At 39.3% G+C, this 14,923-nt stretch overlaps 1 protein-coding gene and 1 pseudogene across 2 annotated transcripts in view; both read right to left on the bottom strand.

Annotated features, from left to right (window-relative positions):
- Positions 1 to 14,923, bottom strand: part of C1H1orf21 (chromosome 1 C1orf21 homolog) — a 372,503-nt gene that overhangs the window by 55,038 nt on the left and 302,542 nt on the right. The gene's annotated exons all lie outside the window — the stretch shown is intronic.
- LOC136128034 (geranylgeranyl transferase type-2 subunit beta-like) lies at positions 10,188 to 11,346 on the bottom strand (annotated as a pseudogene).

Below are 14,923 nucleotides of genomic sequence, written 5' to 3'. Positions count from 1 at the left end.
TTGTTCTGAAACACTTTTTGGCCTGATACTGTGGGGTATTTGGGAGCAAGGAAGCCATGTCTAAAGGTGGTCTAATCTGTCCCCTTTACATTGGTGGCAACCATGGTCTAGAGAGATCAGAGGATCTCGTGAAGGTCATAATATTAGTGGCAGAATTAAAAACCTGTCCTTTAATCCAGGGTTTCTTCCTCTCTGCTGTGGAACTTCCACAAGTGGCAGAGTTATAAAAGCAGGTGAATGTTCAAATCATATCTTCTAACTCTGGAAGTAGGTGAAACAAGTGGAAGGTGACTTGCTCTGTCCTGTGATGGCTGAATGCGTAACGATGCCAGCTGACAGTCACTGAGTGCCAGCTAGGTATGAGGTATACCTGAGGACAAATCCAGGGGTACGCTTGGAACATGCTAGGATTGAAGCAATGAATGGATCCTAAAACCTAAACAAACATACCTAAGAGGCCTGAATGGCACGAGCAAATGATCTGCCTCATGTACACCCCACTATGATGTACCCGCGGGGGACTGTGGTCTGGGATCCCTGACTCTCTGTCCCAGTGAAGCGTGGGACGCTAGTCAGCCGACTGGAAGCCCCATGCACACAGGCTGGGCATGTGGACTGTGGGCTTCAGGGATACGACAGGGCTTTTTAGCTCAATAACCTCCAAGGGCAGCGTCCTTGGATCTATTTACTTGGGCTGGTAGGGATCCCAGAGAAGGCGCATCTCATCTCATCTTGGAGAGTCTAAACCTCCTTGCCAGCACCCTGGGAGCCAGATAGGGGAAGACAACCAAGGACCTTGGCATTCAGAATGCAGACTTTCACTTAAAAGCCCTGATTCCATTTTGGCATCCTAGCCCTCAATAGTGCCCGGCTGGAAGGAATATAGAAGGGGACCTGGGAGTCTGCTTTTTACACTGACTTTCAATGAATCCTCTTGTTTTCAGCCCCACTTTCCCCTCCATTTCCAGAGATATCTCTGCTAGCAATTCCTGAGCCTTTCGTTCATTCTACAGTGTAACTGGCTTTCTTGGGTTTGCTAAGTCAGTTTCCTGACTTAGCTTTCCATCTTACAGGATGTTGATATTTTTTCCTGTTCTTAGTCATAGAGGATTATTGCTATTCTGTAGAGTTCTTTAACTGTTGCTTTATCAGTGTTTCAGAAGGAAATAATGGGTAACAGCTATGATCCACCTGTTCTACCTAGTCTAACGTAGGCACCTTGCATATGTTGTCTAATTTGACAACTCTATGAAGTAGTTGTTATTATCATGCCCATTTAGAGGTGATGAATTGAGTTTCAGCAACTTGCCCAAGGACTCTCAGAGGGTTTGAACTCAGGTCTTTCTGATGTCAGGGCCCAAACTGTAGATCATGACCACATCCAAGCATTCATGGTGAAATAATGATAACAATGACCGTCGATCATCACTGAGCACTCATTAGGAGCTAGGTTTCCAAAGTGTTTGTATTAACTGTGGCAGCTCCCTGAGACAGGTACTATTACTATTAACCCATTTTACACAGGAGGAAACTAAGTCATGGAGCGGTTAAGGAGCCTGCCCAAGATCACAAAACTCAGAGAGTCTGGCTCCAGAGGCTGTGTTCTTAACACTTACCAAAGGCAATTAAACATACTACGTCTACCTTGTGGATTTCCACGATCTGCTTTAGGAACCTCCCCCAGCTATGCTTTTCCTCTTTCCTAGATGACTGACTCCAAAAGAAAACAAAAATCTCTTTCCATCAGCCAACCAAAGCAGAGACAATGAATAGAAGACAGCCACAGTTAAAGTAAAATCATTTTGAAAATATTTGCACAAGAAATTATTCTACTAGATTACACTATCCTCTGTTTATAGTTACCTTCAGACATTCAATTCAGGAATAATGTGAAGAATGCACCAATATAACTAGACATGTATAAAAGACATATACTTTTTAGATAGGACATGAGAACTAGAATTTGCTTCCTAGACTGACAGCCTAAAATTATATATGCTAGGGGGTGCTGCTGAACAAGTTTAGGGTTTGCGTCCATTTGGTGTTCTTAGATTTGCATGCAGTAGTGCTATGGGCTTGTAAAAGTCTGTTTAACCTCAGTCTGGTAACTGTTAACCAACACAATATTTCACTGCAGAAGAAATTTTAAAATAAGTTATATTCTTTATATGTACAGTTAGCTCTTATTCATGGCAGAAGCATTAATCACCCATTATTTTCTTTTCCATTTGTATGTCCAAGAACTCAATTAAAAGATAATGAGATGTAGGTGTTAAACCAAAAGAAGGTGGAAATGTCTCTAGGGCATTACGCATGGTGTAAAGACTTGTGTCTTGGGGTAGTTAATGGAATCTGTGAGCTAAAGGAAGCACAAGATCAAATTAGTGGAACCAAAACACTAGAAATCAGGAAATCTTAGTTCTAACTACCTTGGCTCCACAATTAAGCTAAATGAGCTAAATACTTGTTAAATAAATCATGATGCAGGAAATACACAGGATTAGGAAGGTTAGCAAGCACAGCAGTGCTTGAGCTGAACTGATACAATTTTGGCCACATGAGCTCAGGTCTAAAATAGAAAATGTGATGTAGTTAATTAAACACATAAAAGGCCAAAGAGCATGCAGAACCACCCCCGAAGGCCACACAATTAGGAATTAAGCATATGTATAGATAGATATCCTTCTCTGAACTTTCAATTGTGGTCTAAACATTATTTATTCTAGACTTGTGCCAAGTTTTACACAAAATAATTCTAGTAGTGGATGTTTAAATTTTTTTGAATGAATAACAATTATCTATTAACTCCAGCACATCACTCTCCCTTATGGAGTAAATGAATTGTTCTGATATTTTATGCAGCTGCTAGAGCAGTGCTAGACAAAAGGAACCCAATGAACACTTGCTGATGGACAAATTGTATGGACAGAAATGTGGGCTAGTTCCTATGGAGTTTATCCACGTTGATGGGAGCATTCCTACAGTTCAGGGAGAGCTATTACTCTATCACTGAGGTTTAAAGTTGGCAGTGAACAGCCCAACACCCTTTTGCTAAAAGGACCATTTATTTACCTTCTTGGAAATTACTAAGACAAATGTAATTTTTTTTCCTTTCGGTTCTCAAGATAATTACTGCTCCTGGTCAGAAGACCTGACAGATTTTAGAGCACTGAGGCCAAGTGGTTTTTCCTGCTAGACACAAAACCACGTGAGACACTCCATGTACTAGTATTTTAAAACTATTTAGTTTGTGCTTGAAAATAGCTTCCAGCAGCATACACAACACACAGGTCCTTTTTCAGTTGGCAACTCTGAAGCTACTATTCTGGAATATAGACTAAAAAAAGAAAACTCGAAAAGGCTTTTAGTGGGTGAAAACTGATTCTAGGGTGATTTTTTAAAAAAAGAAACTGGGGGAAATACCCAAGTGTCATATTTTAAAACATCCTAAAAATATATCTATTAATAGGCAACATCGGACTTTTGGAACCAAAAGGTACTTCTCAGAGAGCAATTTCAAGAATTTAGGAGAGAAAACATTTTGAATATGATATTGGGACTAAGACAAGTGATCTGATTATGTCCTATAACTAACACATCTATTGATCCCAAAATGCCAAACTGTGGCTTCATCTTGTCATTGAATGTGTGCTGTCACCTGGGTAACATCTTATCAGACCAAGGGCCTATAGTATAGCCCTGCTCAAGGTGGTTTGGCAAGGTTTACCGAGGATCTGCACTCCCTACCCCTGCAGCCATGGAAATTGGGGGGTGCACTCATGTGTCTTTGAGGAGAGCAGAGGGTTGGGAGATGGAGCCAGCTCTGAATTACATGAAAGTGCCTTCTTGTTCTGCACTGGTAGACTCCCCTTGGACTAGGCAAACCCACTGCCCGGCAGTGTATTCTAAATATGGTAAATGTTCTTGTCAAGATGATCTCCACTAAAATTGGATTAGTCCACAAAGGCTGGAAATGATCTCTACTTAAAAGATTTCTCACAGAGAACAAAAATAGCACTGCAAACAAGCAATGCTTAACAAAATTAAGGAAATAAACGTTTTTCAAAAGGCCCTTAAGCAAATCAGAGGGCATCGTTTACAGAGACAACTGAAGCACTAGTTAAAAATAATTCCCATTTATTCATTAAAACAGGCAATGTAAAAGCTGCCCTTAGTCACCATCTCTTTAATCTACAATCAAAGTTCATTCAAGGTAAAGAGAAGAATTAATGTCACGGGGGCATCTTTGCCAGGGACTGGCTCCTTTTAGAGGTGGTGAGCCAGGGATCACAGCATTGTATTTGAGGATTCTGGAGGTCATGACTTGTTGGTCTGGGGTGTCTGGAGTTGATGGTGGGGAAGAGGTTGGTTGCACCAGCTAGGATCTCCTTTACCTGCAGAAAAGACACCTAACAAAGACTCTTTCAGCTGGATTCTCCAGAAAGGGGGGGTTACTGTAATACTTGAAAGGAAAAAGCCTGAATTTCCTTAAAAGTATTCTAATCTGCCTTTTCTTTTGGCTAGCATGAACCAGTGTAGCTTTGCTATCATTGAAGAGAAATATTTCTAGAAACTCTGAGCTTTTACACGTCAGAGAATCTTATACATTCTAATAGGTTAATGTAACAGGTTTGCAAAAATCTTTCACGTCCTTTCTTCGGTTCTTAGAAGCTCCAAACCTGAATTACTCTTCAATTTCATCTTTATTCTCCTTTATTTACTCCTTTGAGCAAAATACTCCAATATCTATTAGGCACTAATGTGACAAGCACAGTGCTATACTGTCTCCTAAGGCAAAGCAAACAGAACCTTCTTTTTTGGCCTCTTCAACTAAGCAGGAAATGTGACGAATCATGATTGTTTAATGTATTCTACCCTGTATCAGGCAACTTACATGAATTCTCGCTAACCCTTTAAAGCACTTGGCATTTGACTGACTGCCTGCTACATCAAGTACATGCCAGGGACTCCTTATCCACATGTTACACAGAAGGAAATCCAAGCTCAGAAAATATTAAGCATGTTCACAGAACTAGGTACTGGCAGAGTCTGAGCTCTCACCAGTCAGACTGACTCTCACCCCTCCTCTCTCTGCTACTCCAGGGTTCCACCTACAGAGGCAGCATTACCCACAAGCAGTGATTGTGCACTAGCTCTTGCCAGGCACTGTCCACAGGTTTTATGTGTGTTAATTGATTTAACACACTCAACAATTCTGTGAGGAAATAACTGCTATTATTACAGTCACCATTTCATATGAAGAAACAGAGAGCTTAAGATCCTGGCCTCAGCTCACACAAAGCATCTGACAACCCAGCAACCAGAGTGTACAGCCTAGTGATTGGGAGTTTTCTCTCCTCACAGGGGTGGCAGTTGGCCGCCAAAGGACCCTGTGTTGGGGGTACTGGAGAGAGGTCCCTGTACTGCAGTAGATGGTTACACTTGACCTCAGACTGTCTTCCTGCTAGATGCTTCTGTATATTTTGACTTTGGAATTCCTGGCATAGAAAATGGATGTTAAAAAAAAAAAATCCTAGTGGCTATCCCAGGAAATAAAAGAAAAAATCTACAACTTGTCACCTTGACAAGATCAAATGTTCGGTGAGCCTGAGTGAAATTAGCAGTCATTATTCACACAAAGCAGGGCCACAGAAATCATTTATTGATGAACGTTAAGGACTGTGTTCTGCGACACACGTGCTGAAAGTTTCTTATTGGTGAGTGTTGGGGAAGCTGTGACGTGGTAGCTGAAGAGGAAAACAGAAAGCTAAGGTGAAAACTGTAAGCTAAGCTTCCACTTTAATGACTGCTAATGAATTAGTGAGAAGGGAAGGAAGAGGAGACAGGAAATGGGCTGGAACAGCCTGGCCCTGAGAAAGCTGGACCTGGGCACTGCAGCCAGCGGCCCTTAGCTCTTAGCATTCCGAAAACCAAGCGGGTAAAGCAGGACATGTGTTAGATTTTGTATATAGACCTATGCCTGAATCCGTTTAACAAACAGGGGCTTATCCTGATGTCCTTTTAGGACAACTGCACGTTGGTGAAGTTCCACTGCAATTCCCCACTTCGTGAGTGAATGGCTGTAACCCAAATCACAGTGGGGTTATTGAAAACAATGTTCCTCACTCAGAACATTCTGTGGTAGTACTGCCAAGCTACTGGTGGTGGTTTTTTAAAGTTAAAACAAAATTGCTTTAAAATAATCCAAACTAATATATAATCAATGAGCACCAGAATTAATCTAAATACTTCCTAAGTGGAGATTAAAACTGCATGGGAATGATGTTTGCAAATGGGGCTTCTTAGGCTAACTCAATACTATAAGAACAATAATAGATCAATTCATGACCCCCAAACTGATATTCTTGAGAGTCAGGGGGCCAAGGCATTTGGTTAAGAATTCCAATTGGATAGTGCAAAGATGGGAGCAGAGGGCAGCTCACATACATGCCAAAAAAAAAAAAATCAGTGATAATTCATAAACTGATGTAATGTTTGTCTATGAGGAGAAACTACTGTTTGAAGCAAGAGAAAGGCTGATAGAAAAAAAAAAACCACTAACATTTTCGGGAACAGAGTGGGAGGGGAGATGACAAAAGGTTAGCAAATCTTGTGATGCTCAGGCCACTTTTATCACAGTGACTCAGTTGAACAAAAAAAAGAAATAGACTTTCTAAGCCAAGACAGTCTTCCATTCATCTCTTCCTTTCTAATATTATAGCCATCCTCCTTAATAGTAAGGACCACGTTTTTACAAAGCGTGGAGTATGGTTTTTCCCCATAGGAAAGGCCTGGTCCTGTTGGGCCCTGTCGCTATTCCAGGATTTCTAAGGCTGGTTCTGTCTTCCCTTCCTTCATCTTCTTCAACATACTAAATTGTTTCAAAATAAAACATAATAGCCTTTTCTGGTTAAAAGCATTATATGGGTACACAAACCTGAAAAAACAGTGAGCAGTGGTCACAGTGGTGGTGATGGTGGAAGGTTCCTTCTTTCTTGTTTTCTTTAAATAACTAGGGGGTAGCCCCCCGATTCCCTTTCTTTGGGTTGGCCTAGCCTCTGGCAGAAGGCCCCTGCCCTCTCCTCTGCCCAGATCCACGAGAGGCACCAGCCTTCTTAGAACAAAGCCTCCTTTACTAGCAGAGGCTCTGTGACTCTGCGCTGGAAGCTAGAACAGGTTTCTGGATATGCTTTAAGTTGCAAGAAGCATGCATGGAACAAGGTCATGCCTGTCCACAGGCACTGCATGTTCCTTTTCTTAGGTCGGGAGACTCAAATCCTACCACTGTGGCTGACCTACCCCACGGCTTATCTAGCTCTCACCTGCCTTGGTTTATTTGTCCAAGAAGCCAAATAAAACTCCGTGAGAATATATACTGTGGTGAACACTGTGAATGTCTGTGTGTGTGTGTGTGTGTGTGTGTGTGTGTGCGCGCGCTGGGGAGTGAAGGAGTAGAGTGGGCAATTACTAATAAGAAATACCATTTCTTACATATCTTTCTAGAGTACAGTCCAAAATGAAGCAGAAAGGAAGCAGCTAAACTTTATCACCCTCTAGCAGCCATCCTAGCCGGGGCTAAAGTGAGTTCATCTCAGGGGTCCATTGTGTCCAGACGGCCTGGAGAGTCAGCGGGCCGTTCCACACAGTGACAATCTGCAGGAGGTACCATGTGGCCTGCAGGGAAGTTATTTCTCCTGCAGGAGGCTTGTTAGCTAATGCCTCAGTGTTGAAGTGGAGATGTGATGAATTTTTCCTCACTCAGGACTTCTGATTGAGTCAAGCCTCCCACCCCGCCTCACAATAATCTCTCCCCTTAGTCCCAATCCCTGCCCTAGGGATAAAAATAGAAAGGGAGGTTTCACCAGAACCTGAAAGAATTCAGGAGCACAAGGTAGCTCTGGTCCAGAACTTTGGGATAGGAAGGTAACAGGTGTCTCTGCACGTGGGTGTGAGTGTGTGTGCGCTCGTTCCCAGACCAGCAGAGAAGACTCACAGAACAGTTCCACGAAATGGTAGACTTTGGTGAGGATTCTTCCATAATGAAAGAAGCAGCCTCTGGCTGTGGACATCAGTGCCCTCTGCTTGGGCCCTGAGGGGCTGTGTAGGTGCAGGAAGCAGCAGCAGCTCATGGGGGCTTTGCCTGGCACTGATGGCTTCCTGGGTTTAGGGCTCCAGCAGCAGGTCCCACAGGAAGTCAGAGCAGACTGAGGGGTAGGGGGAACGGTGGTACCACATGGTAATGTTGGGAAAAGTCACCCATCAGGTATCTCCTGGAAAGCCCTGGTACAGCTTAGAAACCTCAAAATGGTGGGGGTGGGGGGAGTCCTCTGCTCCAACATAGCAGATAGAGGCAGAGAAATGCATTCATCCATCTATTCATTCATTCATTCTGCATAAATGGAACCGAGTAGCTCTGAGCAAGCACGGGAAAAAAAAAAAGACAAAAACCTGGTCCCCTAACAGAACTTTCATTGTAGTGAAGCAAGGGGCAATGCAAATGAGCAAACACATGGATAATATCAAGTCAGGTAGTGAGAAGTAGTAAGAAGAAAATACAACAGGATAATAGAGAGTGGGGGGGTTGGTGGAGAAGACTACTCTTTAGCTAGAGGTTGCAGTCTCCAGAGTTAGAAAAAATGTTTATGTTGTTCTTAGACATACACACATAACACAGACTTTTGAATTTAATGGTAAACAATAAAAAAGCTTCAATTTTTGTGTCCATTTCCAACCATCACAATTTAAAGAATTTATTATAGGCCAATTTAAGTTACAAGAAATGATTAAGGGACTGTTCATAATTTTTATTATACATAGATTTTATTTTATAAATTATGATACAAAGGAAGTGGACCATAAAGGTTAAAAATCTTTGCTATACACGGACTTCCTTGAATTGATGTGTTTTATTCATTGGATGAGTGAATAAATGAATGAATGAATGACGCATGATAGCCCGGTTAAGCAGACAGGTTCAAAGCCATCACTTATTAACTTGACTTTGAAACCTCTATTTCTGAAAAGAGGAGTAAAAACCATAAACATAGAATTGTGAGGATAAGATAGCGCCTTTAGAGTGTGTAGCACAGAGCTAGGCAAACAGTAAACGGACACTGACTTTTTTTGATTTAAGAATAAACAGCAGGATGTTATTTTTGTGAATTCTAAACTATCAATAGTTTTTTAAAATAAAAATTTATTTAAAGACAGACTGTGGAATAACTACTGAGCCTAGGATTATTAATAGAAATCCAGAAGTCATTCTCAGGAAAAAAAATGGCATTAGTTTATTTCTCTTGGATTTATTTTTAAAGCTAACTGTTCTTTCCTAACCTAAAATAATAAAATACATCTTCCTTCATCCTGGTACCTGTGAAAAGTCACATCCAGATTGCATGAAGAATCAAGGAGATATACACAGCAGGCTTTGGGCTCTCTGCACATGTATGAATAGAGATTTGAGATCTGAATGTACAGTGGACATTTTCTAAGTACTATGATGAGTATCAGGCATGGACCTAGATCTTTAGAGATGGATTTACTAATTTAATCCTTTTAAACTAATATGCCAGGAATATATGGAAACAACTCTCCTGAACAGGCATGTCCCTTCTCTAGGCCAAATGATAAAAACGTCTATTTTACTTTTGATACAAATATCAAATACGTCATTGCTGTTGTTTTTCTGATAACCAAAGTAACATTTTCTTTTCTTTTTTTGAAATATTCCCAAATTTCAGCCGTTTATTTTTTTTCATCTTTTAATTCCTATGGGGTTCATCAATTCTTTATCAGTTAACATTCTCATTGACAAAGACCAATTTATATTAACTATAGTTATCTATAACATATCAAGGGAGTACATGGGAAAATCAGAACACAAGACTTCATCAGCTAAATAGAGTTCAACTCAGTTTGCTGTTATGGAGACAAACAAGATAAATACATTGAAGCATAAACAAAATATTAATGCTCAGAATAACAGCATTCCAGAAGAAAACGGAAAGCTGAAGATACAATAAATGTCTCTAATTTACAATATGTATAATTATATAATTTATTAAAATCAACACAATTCAGGTACAAAATATTAACATGGCAGCCATTAAGTTTGTTAAGTACTTCAAATACTGAAATGTTAAAACAGTAAAACTACACTAAGCACCTTTTGCATCAAGGGATCTAATCTAGCTCACTAGCTCAGGCTGAACATTCACTCCGAAGTATTTCTTCAGGCATGCAAAAAACAGGGCTAACAGGTTTAATCTGTTCTTCTCCCAAAAGTGACAATCCAGCAATTCCAAATAGAGTATGAAAAGGATCTACCCTATCTCCTGGCCTGTCCGCATCCTCCCGTTTCTTCATCTTGACATGCTAAAATGAAACTGTGCAGTTTCTCTCTGTCAATCCAATGAAGCCTTCCAATTATCTTTAGGGAAGCCAACACCCACTAAGAATAGCATACATCTGGTAACTTCTCTGGCCTTCCATTGAGTCCACCTGATGGAAGCTGTCGTTCACAAAGCCACCAACCAAGTAAATCAGAATTTACTCGAAGCAACTGACTAGTAATAGCCAGGAATCCTGCCCAGCATGGGATTCAGAACCTGGCCTGCAACCAAATCCACCATCAAAGTTCATACATGATAAAACAAATTCGATTGCCTTTTCCACATTAGTAGCATCCAGCTTCCCCAATAGAGCCAAAGTTGCCACCGCACAAAAGGAGAATCTTGGGTCGATTTCTCCCTATTATATAAAAGTAGATTTTCACATCCCATGAAGCAGCTGGACTCTCCTGCCTGCACTGCATTCAGCCCTTATCTTTTAGACTGGCCCCCTCTGTTCCAGTACTCCTGTACGCTGATGTATCTAGCACAGTGCATGCTGGAACTTCCAGCAGACCATTAACTCCAGTTAGACCAGCTGCTTAGTGGGACCCCAAATATCTCCAGCGAAAGAACCATCTTCTTTCTGTAGACTCTGAACATATTCCACAACTTTATTTACATCAATAACATTACTACTATCATAGAGAGTAAGAATCTGGACAGCACTAAGAGTGTACAAAAGATGAGGATCATGTCCAATACTAGCACTTATTCCACCACACTCGTGTTGACAAGACTTAATAAATGTCAGAATTTCTTCTCTATTCATGCGATGTAGCTGTCCCATGAGATCCATTACAGTATAGATGCCACTCATTCTCAAATATTCAGACAGACAGTATTCGTAATCATCTTTCTTTGAGCCATAGGATGCTATATAATCTGCATGCTTCTCCACTAATAGGGTGTCGGGTGCTTCTGACTTGATAATAACATCCTTCTGCGGTGTGCCCATGTCTGAGACCGAAAAGAGGTAACATTTTCATTGTAGGAAATAAATACCTTGCCCTACCAAGTGCCTTAACAATTCTTTGTTGGTTTTACATCTCTTTGTTTCTGTTTTTCTCTCTCTCTTCTGTTTATCTACAAAATTGGAATTATGTAAATAACATTCTTTGAACAAATGATTTTTAATGGCTTACACTATTTCATTTATTTCATTATATGGATAAACTATCAAGTAACCATTAGGTAATATTGGGGATTTAGGTTATTTCCAGATTTCTACCATTATACATAATGCTACAACAGCTATCTTTATACATATCTTTGACAGCCTTTTTCTTCGAAGAATTATTTGATCAATTTGAACATGAGCACCTATTTTCATGGCTTAAAATATTTCCATCCGGAAAGGCTGTAACAATTTACACTCTCAGCAGAAGGATATGAGTGTCTAGCCCACTCTACCCTTGCCAGAATTGACAGCATGATTTTAAAAACACCAAAAAAAAAGGCATTAAAAAAATGTCAATTTCCTAGAGCCAAAAATATATCTTATTGTTTTCTTAAATCTGCTCTCCTGCTTTTTTTTTTGCTACTAATAAGGTTAATCTTCTTTTTCCATGTACACTACACTATTTTCTTTTCTTTTTTTTTTTTTTTTTTTTTTTTGCAAACTGTCTATTCATGTCCTCTGCCCATTTGAAAAACTGGATTGTTCAGGATATCCTTATTATCTGACAAAACCCCTTTCTATGTTAAAGATATTTAATATTTTGGGGGTAATATTTGTTGCATTTTTTTTTTTTAACTGGGTGGTATTTATCTTTTAAACATTTACTGTATTTTTTGTTCTAAGGAGTTTCAAATTTGCATATATTAGGCATGCATCATCCCTGCCCTGCTCTGAGCCCTTTTCTGTCCAACTCACATTCTCTTCTCAGAGAACTTGCTCCTGTCCAGAGAAGGCAGTGGGTCCTCCCTCCTGCTGGCCTTGGTTGGAATAGCTGGTCCAGGGTGGAACAGCTAGCCAGAAAGAAGCAGACATTGGTTGTGTAACTGAGCCCGGGTCCAGTGCTCAGATCCCTGGTCCTTCTAGAGTAGCTTCTCTGTCTTAGCCTTGGGAAGGCCCAGCCCAATCACTGTCCTTCCCTGTGAATTAATCCAAGATCCCTTTCTAGTAAACCCTCCATTTATTTGTGGTATTCTTGGTTTAGTTCCTCACACTCATAACTATTATATCTTTAATGAAACATGGTGAAATAAAGTAATTCTTTCACTTGTGGTTTCTTCCACTGCTCTTACATTTCAAAATATGTCCCCATCCCAGTATTGGTTAAATAGTCACCTATTTTTTTCTTCTAGATTAAAAAAAAATTTTTTTTAAACCCCACATAATTCTCTATTTCTCTGGAGTGTATTTTGGTATGTGGTTTGCTGAATAATCCATTTCTTCCCCTACTGGTTTGCTGTGTTCCAAGTGATCACCAACTTTGTGTGTGTGTGTGTGTGTGTGTGTCTTTCTGTGTATTTCAGGGCTATTTATTCTGTTGCATTGATTCTTATGCCTGCAGTACATTGTTTTAATTATTGCAAATTTACTATATATTTTGATATTTGAGATACCAAGTTCCTTTTCGTTGCTCTTTTAAAATTTTTCATAGCCACCCTGTCCAGAATTATTTGGACATAATTATATATATAATTATAAATATATCTTTTGTCGGGGGCTGTGGGGTGGCGGTAATGGGGAGATGTTGGTCAAGGGGACAAACTCTCAGTTAGAAGATGAACAAGTTCTGGGGATCTACTGTTCAGCATGGCGACTACAGTGAATACTACTATACAGTAGAGTATTGTATACTTGAAATTTGCTAAGAGAGTAGTTCTTAAGTGTTCTCACTACAAAAAAAAAAGTAACTGTGAGGTGATGGATGTATTAATTAACTTGACTGTGGTATTTCACAATGGATACATATATTAAATCACCTTGTATATCTAAGTATAGACACATCAAATATACGTCAATAGAGCTGAAAAAATCCATTAAAAAATACATGTCCTGGTCTTTCATCATGTCACTGACTAGACTAGACTATCTCAAGCTCTCAACAGCCAGTTATGGTTTAACCAAGTCCAATAAGTCCATCTTCACAAAACTAGAAGAAACTTGACTTCTGGACGGCCAGGTTTACTGCCACAAATTCTGCTCATCAGTCCTGCAGATTAAATCCAGAAGGTAGCTAAGAGAGATTTAGGTAGCAAACGTGCTGTGGGCAGCATTACAATTTGCCTCTTTTTTAAAAGTTGGGTGAAGAAAATTGGGTAGTCGACAAAATTAAAACAAATTAATGTACTTTCCTTTCAAAAGGTTTTTAAAAACAGACGTTAACACGCCTTACAATCTGATCTAGCACAAAATGCTTTCCTTGATATTTAAATCTTTTTGATACTTAAACATCTATTTATACCATTTGTTTTTACACAACAACATACAATAGTTACTGGTACATTAAGGAAAAATAACCATTAACATCTCCAATCAACTACTACATTTTGCTTTTTAACTATCATTCTAAAGGCACTTTCTATATATAATTAGATTTTTTGGTGACGTATATACTTATCTAAAATTAGCACTATATGAATACATAAAACAGAATAATTTTGGGACTTTACTAATAAATTTTTCATTAGAAGGAAAAGTGATGGACTAGGGAAAAAACACCTGCCAGGAACGTCCCAGAACTGCCTAGTTGGCAGTACCATCCCTGCTGCTCCACACCTGAATTTCTACACATCACAAAAGCAATCAAACAAAAAGGCCGACAAAGATATTATCTTACATGCAGAGAATGGGTAGGGAATCCAATGTTATTTCCTTAACAGAAAAAGAGAGACTAAAATATTTTAAAATGCAACAACTAAAATGGTATAAATGTTAGTATATATGATACTTCCCCTGACTTTATATATTTAATACATATATTTAAATACAGGTTTATTATATTTTAAAACACTGCTGTTAACAGAGAAAACAAAAGGCAAAGAAAACAGATTTGAGGATTTTAAGTGATTTCTTAGTGATTCTACTTTATCAATTTAAAAGCAGAGTACTCTAAACAAGGCCTCACACTTTTTAGTATATAACTAGAGGGAAAAGGATAAGTCCTTTCCTTAACTGAGATTTTCACCTACTTTACCTACATCATCACTATTATTAAACCATTTTGCAGATAATGAAACTGAGGCTCAGAAGTTACTATTCTAAGGTTACACAGCTAGGGGACTGAGCAGGATTTAAGCCTGGAGCTCAAGCGCTTTCCACCACACGGGGTTCAGAACCTTTTTGTGCCATGGACCCCTCTGGCAGTCTGGTAAAGCCAATGTACCTTTTCTTGGAATTGTGTTCTGAGATTCCTAAAATAAACACATGGGGTTATAAAGGACAAAAATTATAACAAAATAGAGTTATCAAAATATTTTTAGGAAAAAAATATGTGATATAGCAATATATATTCTTTATTAATGTATTAAATAAGAAGATACACTATAGGATCTGATAACTATGGTAATTTTGAAGCAGTGAT

This window comes from Phocoena phocoena, chromosome 1 (genome assembly GCF_963924675.1).
Source record: "Phocoena phocoena chromosome 1, mPhoPho1.1, whole genome shotgun sequence".
NCBI classification, from domain to species: Eukaryota; Metazoa; Chordata; class Mammalia; order Artiodactyla; family Phocoenidae; genus Phocoena; species Phocoena phocoena.
This window is presented reverse-complemented; position numbering and strand designations above follow the sequence as displayed.